Genomic DNA, 5,421 nt, shown 5'->3' on the forward strand with positions numbered 1-5,421 from the left:
ATGGACACGTAACAAATTTAAATAAAATACGTATAGCTCAATTCACTAGATTTTGAATTAATTGTTTTATTTATAAATTAAAATTATATTTGAAAAAATAACCTCATTTAAAAATTAAAAATAATTTTTTTAACAAAATAACAATTTCAAACTTTTCAATTTAACTATAATACGTGAGTATGTATTAAGTCTACCAAAATTAAAATCATCATCATTTCGACGTTTTAGAATTTAATGGATGTATATAATATGTAGCTCTATATCACGAGCTAACTATAGAACGATAAATTTGTAACATGATTCACTTGTTACACTCCAATAAGAAAAACTCGTTTTTCAACGTATATTTATGCCACTCTACAACTAACTTTCAGATAAAACCAATTAAAATATAAACTCACTGGAGAGTGTCTCTTATTCGAATGTGTCTATTTTAATTAGGTAGCTTAAATTATATCGTAAATGGGAAATCTTATCACCAACGTTATTTACTCCGATTACAAAATTACGAGCGTCCTTATGTAAGTTTTTAACAAAAGTTTGTGATTTTAGCTAAACGTGATTTTCTTTAGCAATTAAACTAATCCACTTGCTTTTAAACACATTTAAGGATGAGAAAAAGTGTATTTTTTCTTTTGAAAAATGAAAATACCCAGAATTTCAAAGTACTTATTATATTTTAACATAAACGTAAAAGTTGAAAGTTTTAAAAAAAATCCGTGAACAGTGTGAGCTCACTCTGCTATAGTTGGTTTCGAGTGCTCTTCGTAACTTAGTAGGTATGCTACTGCTATGGATATGTTAAATAAAAAACAACTTGCTTAAGAACAAATATCTTAAAATAGAAATAATGTATCAAAAATCAAAGTTAACAGAATATTCCATAAGAACATTAATTATATTGCCCCTTCATAAAACCTCTCATTTTAGACCACACAAATTACAGAAATCTAAAATTGAAAAGTCCATGAAGAAAGCCAATCTATATTATAAATACTTAGATTATTGTCAAATTTCCCACCCTAATCTATTTATAAAAAAGTCTAGCAGTCTCCACAATTTTAGAAATTTACCATGCATTTTGGTATGGTACCATTGAAGTCGGTATGGTATACTTCACAAAAGCGTCTGAAATCAATATAGGCAGTCCAACCCGTGCCATCATCAAGCCCCGCGGAGAATTATCTCGCTCGCGAATTATCGTCCTGATGCTGTTCAGTACCTATACACATTGTACGCAAGCAAAATATTAATATATTGCTTGAATTCGCTATGTGAGCTAGTACATAATATATAAATATAACGTGTGGGGGTATCTACAGCAGCTATAGAACGCACCCAGCGAAATCGATACACTAACATCGTGTTTTAACTCACACGACACTTGAATATTACCTTTGTTATATAACTCTACTCGTATATAATATTATCATGTTTATATATTATTATACTATTATTATATCATACGATCGTTATCAAATTTTCCCAGCGATCTTTGACTATCGGATAGAATAATAAACATATTTATAAACATTATCGTACACTGTAGAATCTATCAAACGATTCACTTTATGTCTGAAAACGATTTGTTCTTAGAGAAATAAAAAAAAAAAAAACCAAAAAACGATATTATAATAAAATGTTGTAGACTTTAATTATTATGTTATCTATTGTATAAATTTGATAAATAAGCAAACATAAAAAATATATTACTATCATAGAATAATTTATGTATTTATGCATTGTGAGCTAATTTTACATTATAGTTAAGTAAGTAGGTACCACTTATCTCAAGTATTACTATAGAATTATTTTTCTGTACTTACCCGAAATCCTATACCAATAGCAATAGACGATATTAAAGGTTCAATAACTATACATTAGAGTTTAAAGTTGAAAAAATACAACTAAAGTATAATTTAAATTATTAAATTATTATCTTATTAACATTAATAAAAAATATACAATCTATACAGCTGGTGCAATAAGTATATGGGAGGTAGGAAATAAAAAATATTATTGGGGTTGCGTGATTAAGAAGCCACCCATTACTGACACTTAGCTCGTGATTGATACGTTAGAGGATTAAGTTAAAAGATCACACCACCATATTCTTTTAAACCTAAGACGAGGATTTCCAAGAAGTGAAGGGATATATAAACAGAGTGATATATCTAAATTATAAATACATTAAACATAACATTACAATATTATTACAAATGTATTTAGTCATAGACTATAATATAACAGAACATTACATTTCTATAATATTACTTGTTTTTATTATAATGAAGCAAAGTTTGCTAAGAAAATATGTGTAACATAAATAATTTTTTTTTAATATGTCAAATTGTTGATTTTTAATTTTCCGATTATTTTGACAGTAAAATTGTTGTTTTTATAAAATGGCTTCAGGTTTGTTGGAGAAAACAATATTGGTTTAATTTCCATTTATTTTTCAATATAATATGTAGGTGCTTAGTGGTATAACGCGGTTGATTTATGTTAGTACTTTATTTATAATATTATTGAAACCAGGAAATCAATTTTAATGATCTTTTATAATCTTTGGTAAAGGTTTTTTTCAAATAAATTGAATTTAAAAGTTATTTTATAAGATCAATGATTAATTAGTATAGTGTGGTTTTCCGGAAAACTGTCTTGTATGACCGTTATGGATAATTCGTCATCATTTTTACGACAGGTTAGTTCCCTCCTTCTATTTCACAAACAACGGCCTAATTCCACTAAAAGCTCCTTTTAAGTACGCTAACATCGTCTTGATATTCCACAGATATTGCCGAGTTTTTGACATTATCACCTGCACTATAACAACATCATTATCGTGGTAACTGTGTAATGGGAAGGGGAATAATTTTGATAATAGACGGCACAGTGCAGCACCGTGGCGTACATCTCAATAATATAAAGGTTTTAAAAATGTAAATGTATTAAAAAAAAAAAGATGGTGTTTCATATTTATCGAGGCGACTAACATATAATATAGCAACCGTTCCGAATATAAATCATTGAAGAAGAGTTAATTCTCGCTTTTAATTTATGAGTGTATATATTGTGTACGATGTTTGTTTTACTTCCTCTCAGCCTACCCTAGTTCGTGCTAAAATGCAAATTTTAGAATTGTAAGGGTTTAACATTGGACAATATACATGATAATTTATGTGAGGTTTTTTTATTATTTGAAAATTATGAACAAATAACTTTAAACTAAATACAGTAAATGGAAACAAATGTACTAAAAGTAAGCAATAATAAAGTTTAAAACACACAAAAAAAAAAAAAAAATAACGAATAACTTAAATCAAACTCCATTAATTTAAAGCGAATAGGTGGAAAATGTACTGTTATCACAATTATAATATATACATACTATTAACGTTGTGTATTTTAATAAGAGTTAGAATTAGTTCGTATAATGGTTTGTTCAGCTTTTTTATAGAATTTTAACTTAGAAAATTAATATATTAAAAAGAACAAATAAGTAAATATTTGTAATTTTTTACACGTGAATGAACCACAGGCAAAGCCAATTGCCAACTGATACAGATCAATTGGTTTACAACTGACGTACCTATTTTAAAAGACTATCTAATTAAAGTATCATCTGTATCCAATATTCAATATATCTGGACAATAATATATCTATAAATTATTGAACCTTTTTTATACATTTTTCATCAATTGGTTTTTCAAAATAAAAAGATTTTTTTAACCAGATATTTAAAAACGATAAGTATTATTGTACTGAGCATAATCAGAATTACTATTTAAAAATACTTTATTTTTGGTATGTTAATAGGTACCTGATAAATATTGTAAAATAATATATTCTACTTTATAATATAATTCAAGTATAAATATAAGTAGATATTATTTTATTGTATTTTATAATATCTGTAAATATTCTCATATTGTACTCAATCATGAAAAAATCATTTTTACGATCACTAAAAATAAATATCAATGCACAGTAAAAAAAATTTGTGTGTAATTTGTCAAGAATAATATTACATTGACAGCAGCTTAACGTTCATTATTCACCAATAATCGTTAAGCGATCTTATTTTCTGATGAAATAAGGTGATTTTAATTGTCGTATTTGCCGAATATATTTTTTAACGTCCCGCTAAATTTCTGTGCATATTTGATTCGTCCATTACCCTTGATAAAAACCGGTTTTTTCCAGTAAAAATGGTTGTTACAACAACAAAAATTATATCAAAAGGTACGAAATTATTTTAAATACCTAGTACTATACTTACTTTAAATATTTCCAAATATTTAATGGGGCTCGAATTCGATGTAAAAAAAAAACGTCTTAAATGTCGCCTTGTGGTGTAATTTTATGTTTTTAAACGTAATTCAACATTATAGATGGATATTGTCGACCGGTTTCACGTACTACCTATACCTATATAATATATAATAGTATTAAACTACCTAGGTATATGTATAGTTAACAGTATAAATAATATAATATGATAATGGTGTTAATAATATAGTACGATAATATAATAAAATAGGTGTGCAATAGGCACATAAATCTTAACAATTGGTTCTGAATACTTTCAATTTTAAAATGGACTAAAAAAAATTACAATGTTTTATTAATATTTTGTAGAGTTTAAAATTCGCAACAATTTCGTTTTAACAATTTTCTATAAATCTAAACATTTTCAAGAAAATAAACTTGAATATAGAAGACAATGAGACGACAATAAAATGCATATTAATTTTTATGTTAGACATTTGAATAAAGAGTTATTATTTTAAATGTAGTTATATATTTTATCACTTATATAATATTTTTATTACATTTGTTAAGATACATTTAAATTATAAAAATTCTTTAACATTAACAACTTATCCGGTATGGTCTAGTGGCTAGGATACCTGGCTCTCACCCAGGAGGCTCGGGTTCGATTCCCGGTACCGGAATAACTTTTTGCTTTTTTACAGTATTCTTAATATACTTTTCTTTTTTTACATTAATTCTTTATAATATACTCTACATAAAATCTCAAAACATTTTTACAATAAGTTTAAATAGCTTTAATATAGTTTAATACATAATGAGTGAAGAGAACTTCCAATAAAAACACTTCGGAGAATATGGATATTTAAAAAAATACATCATACATTATGTGGTTAAAGGTTAAGTATATGTAAGTAACTATTTAAGTTATAATGTAGGTATATTTTTTTTAAAACTCTACGATTAATAAATATTAGGACATTAGGTATATCGGTTTTAAAAAAAAAATTTTCAATCATACTTTGTTAATCATATTACCTATCTAACCAATTACTAATAATTTACTAAAGAATAAGTGTAATTTATTTTAAATTGAATACGAAAATTGAGCAAACGAGTTCGATAACGGCTAATTTGGTTCATGA

At 26.1% G+C, this 5,421-nt stretch overlaps 1 non-coding gene across 1 annotated transcript; it reads left to right on the top strand.

The window, feature by feature from the left end:
- Window positions 1-4,887: 4,887 nt before the first annotated feature.
- Window positions 4,888-4,959, top strand: Trnae-cuc (transfer RNA glutamic acid (anticodon CUC)). The gene has a single exon. It is a non-coding gene; the product is annotated as a tRNA-Glu (tRNA).
- Window positions 4,960-5,421: the final 462 nt, after the last annotated feature.

This window comes from Aphis gossypii, chromosome 3 (assembly GCF_020184175.1).
Source record: "Aphis gossypii isolate Hap1 chromosome 3, ASM2018417v2, whole genome shotgun sequence".
NCBI classification, from domain to species: domain Eukaryota; kingdom Metazoa; phylum Arthropoda; class Insecta; order Hemiptera; family Aphididae; genus Aphis; species Aphis gossypii.